The sequence below is a fragment of the Triticum dicoccoides genome, chromosome 1B, assembly GCF_002162155.2.
Source record: "Triticum dicoccoides isolate Atlit2015 ecotype Zavitan chromosome 1B, WEW_v2.0, whole genome shotgun sequence".
NCBI lineage: Eukaryota > Viridiplantae > Streptophyta > Magnoliopsida > Poales > Poaceae > Triticum > Triticum dicoccoides.
Window position 1 is genome coordinate 164,537,162 of NC_041381.1, and position 10,118 is coordinate 164,547,279.

Sequence of the window (10,118 nt, forward strand, 5' to 3'; positions counted from 1 at the left end):
CCTTAGTTGAAGACATAAAAAATCTTCATGCTAAGTACCAAGAACTTGAAAGTCTTCATGAAACGCTCTCAACCACTTATGAAAAGCTCTCCTATGATTATCTTCAAAGGAAGCAAGAGTTTGAGAAATTGAGAGCGGCTCATGAAGATCTTCAAAAAGAGAATGAGTCACTTCGCTCTCAAGAGATCAGTCCCGCTCAGGATGGATTTGAACCACCATGTCTAAAATGCATTGAGCGTGATAACGCTACATCTGTTGCTGAATGTTCCACTGCTGGTACTGTTGCATTGTCTTCAACTACTGATGTAGTTACTAACCCCTCTGTGGAGGATACCACTACTATTGCTGATGAAAATGCTAGGTTGAAGACATTGCTTGAAACAGGGATGTATAAAAGTCTGAAAGGACATCAGACACTTTGCGATGTCCTCAAAAAGCAGATTCTGAACCGAAACCCTAGGAAAGAGGGTGTTGGGTTCAGGAGGAAAATGAATGTTGATGGCTCCTACTAGAAGCCTGAGCAGTATCCCAAAACCACATGGGTTGCTGCGAAGGAACCTTCAGTGGATCCGTCCACCTTATCTGGCTTTACCTGTGCTAATCCTATTATCATTGATGAATCCTTTGATGCAAACTATAAGCTGTTTAAGAACCAGAATGGTGAAGTGTTTGCCAGGTATATTGGTACTAACTGCAGGAATGGACCACCTATGAAGAACATCTGGGTACCTAAGCAGTGCATTGAGAATCTTCCTGTGAATGTCATCATGACACCACCTAGGAAGAAGACAAACCCCAGACCTATGGCTTCATATGGCCCAAAGGCTTCATACAGATACATGACTCACCTGAGTCACCCTAACGCCAATGTGTTGCAGGGAAATCATACTCAGACTTATGAATATGAGCATGTGTCTTCAAACCGCTATGTTCATAGAACTAAGAACTTTTATGCTTATTCATATGAGTATCATTCATCTCCTGCAAGGCTATTTGCTAGGGCTCCAAAGCCGAAATTCTCAAATGCTGCACTTAGACTCATTGCTTCTAAACCACCCCTGAAGAAGTGGGTGGTGAAGAAGAATTAACTTTCTTTTGCAGGGAAAGGTCTCCAGCCTGAAATCAAAGGCGTCCGATGCTATTGCTGGGGACCTAAAACACATTAAGGGACGCATGATAAAATGATCTTACTATGTATTTCACATCTGAATCGCTTACCAGTCATAATATGTGTCCTAACCTTGATCTAAGCTATGACAATCCTTGTGTGCATCAAATTCTTATGCTTCACAACACTCTTTGTGAAGCCTATCCTCCTAACTGCACTATAGGGTATGACACCAAAAGCTTCAGAATGGATTATGGACAGCGGATGTACTAATCATATGACTGGTGATCGAAGTGTTCTCATGGACTCAACCTTACGTCCATCAGACAAGAGTCACATCACATTTGCTGACACTGGTAAAAGCAAGGTATTGGGTCTAGGTAGAGTTGCAATCTCAAAGGATCAACACATGGATAAAGTGATGCTTGTTGAATCCCTTGGTTTCAACTTAATGTCTGTCGCAATGCTTTGTGACTTGAACATGATTGTGCTATTCGGAAAATATCATTGCCTTGTACTAATGGAATCTGACAAGTCTCTAGTCTTTGAAGGGTATCGGAAAGATGATCTATACATGGTAGATTTCTCAGCATGACCACAGCTTGTTGTATGTCTTCTTGCAAAAGCTTCAGAATGCTGGCTCTGGCATCGGAGGCTGGGGGCATGCTGGCATGAGGAACCTACACACACTCGTCAAGAAGAAGCATGTCATAGGCATCGAGGGTGTCAAGTTCAAGAAGGATCATTTGTGTGGTGCCTGCGAAGCTGGAAAGATGACTAGGGCAAAGCACCCCTCAAAGACAATCATGACGACATCTCAACCCTTCGAGCTGTTACACATGAACTTATTTGGCCCTACTCACTACTCTACCCTCACAACAACTGCTTGTCTCTATGGCTTCGTCATTGTTGATGACTACTCAAGATATACATGGATGCACATAATTCTCTACAAGACTGAAGCGCAAGATGTCTTCAGACGCTTCGCCAATCGAGAAATGAACAATTATGGCGTGAAGATCAAGCATATCAGAAGTGACAACGACACTGAGTTCAAGAACACCGGACTTGATCTTTATCTGGATACAATGGGAATCACTCATGAGTTCTCTGCTCCATACACACCTCAGCAAAATGGCGTCGTTGAGCGCAAGAACAGAACCCTCATTGAGATGGCTCGAACAATGCTCGATGAGTACAAGACACCAAGAAAGTTCTGGCCTGAAGCCATTGATAAAACATGTCACATCATCAACCGTGTTTACATCCATAAGCTTCTGAGCAAAACATCCTATGAGCTCCTTACTGGCAAGAAGCCAAATGTCAGCTACTTCAAAGTATTTGGAGCTAGGTGCTGGATCAAGGATCCCCATCACAAGTCAAAATTTGCACCTAAAGCTCACGAAGGCTTCATGCTTGGCTACGGAAAGGATTCACACTCATACAGAGTCTTCAACCTCTATCTCTACAAAATCGTCGAAACTGTGGACGTGAGATTTGATGAAACCAATGGTTCACAAAGAGAGCTCCTGCCAAGTACACTAGACGAAGCTCCGCCCAGCGAATTAATCAAGCTGATGGGAACTGGTGAAATCATGCCTTCTGAAGCACAGCCTGAAGAGGAACTTATCATTTCTGCACCTAACCAACCTGAAGACAATGCTCAGACTGAAGACAATCCTCCCAATGATGACAATGATCAGCAAGAGGAAAGTCTTCGTCCAGTTCATCCTCGAGTTGCAAATGAAGTACAAATTGAGAAGATAATTGATAGCATCAATGCACCTGGTCCACTTACTCGCTCAAGAGCAACACAGTTAGCAAATTTCTGTGGGCACTTTTCTTTTGTGTCAATATCAGAACCCAAGAAAGTTGCTGAAGCCTTTATGGAACCTGAATGGATACAAGCAATGCAATAGGAACTTCAACAGTTCAAGCTGAACAATGTTTGGGAACTTGTCAAGCGTCCTGACCCTCACAAGCATAACATTATTGGCACAAAATGGATATATTCAAACAAGCAAGACGAGCATGGTCAAGTCGTTAGAAACAAAGCACGTCTTGTGGCTCAAGGATATACTCAAGTAGAAGGAATTGACTTTGATGAAACATTTTCTCCTGTGGCTAGGCTTGAAGCTATTCGCATACTGCTGGCCTACGCTAATCACCACAACATTCTTCTACATCAAATGGATGTGAAGAGTGCATTTCTCAACGGCAAGATTGAAGAAGAAGTGTACATAGCTCAACCACCTGGCTTTGAATATCCAAAACATCCTGATATGGTGTACAAGCTAAACAAAGCACTGTATGGCCTCAAACAAGCTCCTCGCGCTTGGTATGATACGATCAAGGACTTCCTGAAGAGCAAAGGCTTCAAACCTGGATCCCGCGATCCCACACTCTTCACGAAGACATATGATGGTGAACTATTTGTGTGCCAAATATATGTGGATGACATTATCTTCGGCTGCACCAACCAGAAGTATAGTGATGAGTTTGGATACATGATGCAAGAGCAATATTAGATGTCCACGATGGGTGAGCTGAAGTTCTTCCTTGGTCTTCAAATTCGTCAGCAAAGGAATGGCATCTTCATATCTCAAGAAAAATACCTCAAAGATTGTCTGAAGAAGTTTGGAATGGAAGATTGCAAAGGTTACACGACGCCAGTGCCAGCCAAACACCATCTTGGTCCCGACGACAATGGTAAAGAGTTCGATCAAAAGGTATACCGCTCCATGATTGGTTCTTTACTTTACCTATGTGCATCTAGGCCAGATATTATGCTTAGTGTTTGCATGTGTGCTCGATTCCAAGCGGCACCAAAGGAACCGCATCACTTAGCTGTGAAGTGAATTCTTCGATATTTGGCTTACACCCCAACACTCGGATTATGGTATCCAAAGGGCTCAAAATTTGATTTGGTTGGATTCTCGGATGCTGATTATGCTGGTGACAAGGTGGATCACAAGTCTACATCAGGCACATGTCACTTTCTGGGTCGATCACTTGTCTGTTGGTCTTCAAAGAAGCAGAACTGTGTATCACTCTCAACTGCTGAATCTGAATACATTGCTGCTGGGTCTTGTTGCGCTCACCTTCTATGGATGAAGCAAACTCTCAAGGACTATGGCATCAATCTGAAACAAGTGCCTCTCTTCTGCGACAACGAAAGCGCCATCAAGATTGCCAACAATCCATTCCAGCACTCGAAGACATAACACATTGAAATTCGTCATCACATTCTCAGAGATCATGTCATGAAGAAAGATATTGACATCATTCACGTCAAAACTGAAGAGCAACTAGCAGATATCTTCACAAAGCCCTTGGATGAGAAAAGGTTTTGCAAGTTACGGTGTGAGCTAAATATCTTGGAATCCTCAAATGTCCTGTGATCAGGCGCACATCCTAACACTTATGCATGTTGATGACTTAGATGTGCAACACACAAAGTAAAGTATATCTTCAGTAAATGAAGACTTACATTCCGAGTGTGAATATATTAATGTGGAATTTGACTTCGGAGCGCCACGATAATTGTGCGCCGTGTCTGGGTCTAATACTTCCTATACGGTGGGTAACGCCACCACCAAATTTCTCTATTTGAAGTGTTTCACTCATGGCGTTATTTTTGCAATGTCTTCGCATTTAGTTTTTCTTCAATTTCATTTTATCTTCATGATTTTCTTCACTATGATGATTTGATTGCTTTCCGATATATATACTAGTGTTCTGTCCTCTACAACATTCACTTATAGCTATGTCTTCCTAGTTGAATCTTTTGAACTAAGTGAATGTGGTCGGACCCTAATCTCTCTATGCTTTCTATCTCAAACTCTATCTGTCCAAATCATATGCATTCTATTGAAACTGTCGAATGTCTTCTCTGCGTCCTAGTCAGCAGAAGACACAGAGACAAACATTAAGTCTGTTTTAAATGATTCATCTTTGTTGTTTGAAATCAGGAGAAGCCGGAACAACCTTCCGACATGCCTGGCGGGCGTGGGAACGTGGGACAACTCTGAGTATGTTGCATGCTTGCCACGTGCCCCTCAGATGTGAACCACCAGGGGCACCTACATAATTGCGTTGTGCCGCACACTTCCTTATAAATACATCTCCCCTGCGGTAAAAGAAAACCTTCTTCCACCTATCCACCTCGTCAAAACCCTAGCGCCATCGCTAGCTCTCGACGATGCCGGCGACGAAGTGCTTAGCTGCCACGACTTCTCCGACGCCGTCCTCACGCCAGCCGCGGACATCGTCCTCTCCGCCGCTGCCGTAGGTGTCCTCCGTCGCCAAGTTAGGGCACGGTGGATTGAACTGCTTGGTCACCTATTCTTCCCATCTAGCAGTTCTTTGTGTGGTAAATATAACTCTATTTTTAACATCTTTTTGATCCTCAAAGATTCATCCTTTTTACCAAAATTGGTTTCTGGCTATACAATGTTAGATCTAGTCTGTCTGCATCTCATACTACCTAGTATATTCACTTAAACTTCATATCTAGTTTGATTCCTCACTTGTACTTATTCACGGATTCGTACAAATCTGGAACCAACTCTCAACATATAAGTGAATGTCTTCGCATCATGAGGTCAATGTCTTCAAACTGATTTATCTTCAAAATCTTTTGAGAATGCATATGACCTCTTCCCCTTCGCTCGCATCTCTAATGCTGTCACAGGTACATGTCCGTGGGAGAATCCCTTGGTTCTCATAGTCTGCATTCGTTTGCAGAATTCTTACAGCATCACATTAATTCTCCCGAAGCAAGTTCCTGTTTGTCCAGCAAGCGAAAGCCTTTGAAGCCTTTGAATGTACTAAAGACATTCAGTTTGAAGTTTATGGCTGCAGAGAAATCAGTAAGGAAGGGTGGCAGACAGCATCGTGGGGGAACATCAAAAGATTTGCCTGATGACCTCGCAGAACTTTACAAGACAAATCCTGAAGAGAATTATCATCAGCGCAAGACACGAATCCAATGGATTCAATGATATTGGGCTGAACAATGGTTCAAATACAAGTTCGTGACGCAGGAATACGCTGAGAAGAATGCTATCAAAACTCCTTGGGGTGATATTCTCTATCGAGGCCTTCAACCCAAGAACAGAGCTGAAGCTATTGCACAGGGTTTCTATCCCTGTATTGTCCATGGACCTCAGCCTGAAAATGCCGACCCATCATCATTGCTCTGGTGTCGTGACGATACTCTCTTCAAGCGCAACTTCCAGCACACAAAGGCATCGGCCAAAGAAAACAAGAAGTCATTGGGATTAGAATTCAATCCTGGTCCCTCTGCTCCCCGTGCTGATGCCTCACATGATGCAGAACCCAATGTCATCGGACCCTTCTCCAACCTTGATGGCCTCATCACTTACATCTTGGTCCAAGGTGCCAAAGTGGATCATTCTGATAATGATGCTGACACTGATGAAGCCCCAGCTCCTCCTCCAAAGCCGCAGAAGCTAAAGAAGCCTAAGGCTTCAAGATCAGCTGCTCCTCCAAAAGCTTCATGTGCAAAGCCACTGGCCACTGTACCTCCTGAAAACAGTGTGCAGTCTGAAGATCTATCACGTATCTCCAAGAAGACGGAGAAGAAAAAGAAAATCGTCAAGCACACTGATCAGACCTTGACTCCTGCTGCCATTCTGCGAGAAGAGCCCATTGATCTATCCAGCGATGAAGATCTTGCAGATGATGCCCTTGAGCAACTGATCAAGAGCAAGGAAGAAGCAGAGATCTTCAATAATTTGCCTCTCTTCGATGTGGCAATCATACATAACTTCATTGATGAGTGGTTTGACACCCCAAATCTCAGCTTTGAAGATCTGCAACTTCCCATTAGCCTCAGCGTCTCCTTCAATGGCGCCATTGCTTCTGAGCTAGCTCTAGCTCAGCGCATCGTTGAACTGAAGCACAAGATCGACTATGAGAAAGCTCAGTTCAAGAAGCATGTGGCAAAGCTCAGCGTGCAAGATGTCAGAAACTTCAAGATCATGTTGCACGAGCTTAAAGAAGCCTTTCTCAAGAAGCGCAAAGAAGCTCAAGGCTCTCGTGAGCATATGAAGAGTTTGGCTGACAAATGTGTGCTAGCCTACAATGAGGCTGAGAAGCGCAAGTCTCTTGGTCGTCCTGGCATTGACCCAAGAATGGCTGCAAAGAAGAAGAAGCTATCAACTTCCCAATCTGCACCTTCAAGGCAGGAAGCACCTCGCATAGTCTTCCCAAGCAGCATGACTGGCTTGAAGCCAAAGGTCATGTCAACCGCTTCAGAACTAAGGAAGACGAGGGCTGCCGAGGCTGAAGCCAGAAAAAGGAAAAATACTGAAGCCTCTGATGCTGCTCCCTCCAAGAAGAAGTGCAAAACCAAGAAGAATCGGGCTGCTCCCACAGAGACCTTAGTTGTTGAACCTATCTCAGTGGTTCGCCCTGCATCTGAAAACCAAGAACGACGGATGATAGTTCATGAGCCTGCTTCCACAGAGGCTCATGAAGCTGAAGACATTCCAGCAGTTAATCCCACCGCTGCTGAAGACATTGGTCACAATGACAATGTTGAAGATGATGAAGTTCTTCCTCAGATTGAACACAACTTGATATCATCGCCTGTTCTCACGAACAACAAACTCATCAGCGTTGGTCGTCCTCTGACGCCAATTGCTCAGGATGCATCATGGGCAGATCACCCACAGCAACAAGACTCCCCGAGTACTCCCCAACAACAACCACAAGTCACACCACCTGTGCAAGAAGAACAAGAAGACTTTGAGGCCCAGCCAACTCCATCTCCAAAGGCGTCGCCAGCATTTCGCAGGCTTCGCAAAGGACCAAGGCCTCAGGTCCCTCTTTCGAGCATTCCAGAAGGAGAAGTGCACCACCCGTCTGTTGCACGTCAAGTGTTTCTAGAAGCCACTCCAACTGTGAATGTCTCCGTGTCTGAAGCCCAAGGTGCTGAAGACAATCCGGCTGCATCAGCCGATGAAAGACAAGAAGACGAACGTGTCGCTACTCCCCCCATTACTAAAGAAGTTATTCCTGATGTGAACGTGCCAGTGCCCGACCCTCCAGCTCATCAAGTGGAGGTTGAAAATCTTGAGGCTGCCACCACCAACACAAATGAAGCCAATGATGTAGTCATGGCTGAAGTAAATGTGGAGCCTGCACCAACCAATGTGCCCGAAGCCAATGATGCAACTGCTCCTGAAGTATCTGTTGTGCAGCCTGAAGCCTCAGTTGTTACCACTGCTCCTGTTCTGCCACCAAGGACCTATACAATTGAGCAAGCATACAATCATGGTCAGCTAACCACTGTCCGATGGCCCGTTCTGGTCCCTCCGCCTACTGCCTCTGGTCCTCAGTTTGATTATCATGTTGAGCATAGGCCTCAGGTCCAGAAACCAAAACCAAGACTGCCAAGGTTCCCAGGCACTGCCACCTCCACAGGGTCCTTCAATGCAAATGGCTTCAAAAGCCACAACACCTTCTTTGACAGCGCAAAGAACCCCTACGCAAAGCCAAGAATATCATCTGATCGTTTCTGGAGCTATCAGCAGCGAAGCTATTACTCCTGCATTCTGTATGATCAAGGGCGCATTTTCCCTCATATGCGCCTCGACACTGAAGCCATTGCTGGACTGCTATGCTTAGAACAAGCACTTGACTGCTTTCGTGATGCAGGTCTGCTCAGCTTTGTGACAGACAAAGAACATTGGAATGAGGAACTTTTGCTTCAATTCTATGCTACCCTCCACATTCGCGGCTACAACAGGGATATAAAGACATGGGTTCTCGAGTGGATGACATGAAATGTTCATCATGAAGCCAAAGCTCTTGATGTCATTGAGCTTACTGGCCTACCCACTCCCGGAGAGCTGTACGAACCTAATTGTCACCTCCACCGCAATGCACTAGAGAGCATCTTCCATAAGCCAGAGCCTAACATGAGCCAGATGTTGAGCATGATAAAGCCTCTGCCATCTGACGCTGAATACCCAAAGGAGTTCTTTGTAGATGACCTTGAGTATCTGCCTCGCACAATATATAACATCATCAGGCCAACTCTATGGCCTATCAAAGGGCATTCATCAGCGGCCAAACTTGAAGGAGCCATGAAGACATTGGTCTTCTACATCCTCAATGGCATCAGCTTCAATACACAAGAATTCTTCATCCGGCAACTTGCTGCGTCTGGATCTGGCCTTTTTGGCCTGAAATTTTATGCTCCATGGGTCATGCACCTCATCAAGCTACACTCCTCTGTCAATTATCAGCCCTCTACTCGCAATCATCTGATCTTTCTACCAGAGGTTGATATGTCAGTTGAAGCAATATACCCTGAGCCTGCCAAGAAGCCTCTTTGTCTTCAAAATGCTGATCACCAAAGCTTCACTCAGCCCATGGAAGGAGTCCAAGTAGTAACCCGTATCTATCCAACGGCTGGGAACACTCGTCTACCTCATCATGCGCGAACTGAAGCTACTGAGAGCTCAATTGCCCAAAGGCCTAAGAAGCACTCTCGCGTCCTAAATGACTGAGAACTTCTTGTGGCACTGCATCAGAACCAAGATAAGCATCACTTTTGGATCAAGCGACAGATGCAAAGCCTCTTGGTGGACGTCAATCGCATTCGAAATCTTGCCACCAAGAATGCTTTTGTCACTCACGAGACCTATCAGCGATCATGGAAGAGTTTGACACTGCTTAGTACTGAAGCAGATCTTCAAGATGATGGCTTCACTGAAAGATTCAAGTTTGACTCCACTCCTCCTTGGAATGCTGTCCTACGTCGAACTCCATCCCTTGAAGACTCTGACTATTCTTCCTCCGCAGCAACTATGAATGCCAGAGTGATCGATGATGAAGACGATGCTACTTCACCGCCCCTACTTCTGCACGCATCGACACTGCACCAAGTTCGTCTGCGCCGCCAAACAACAACGACAACCCTGCTGCTTCACCTACTCATGAGAACGAGTAGATGCTCTATGTCTTCAAACCTTTT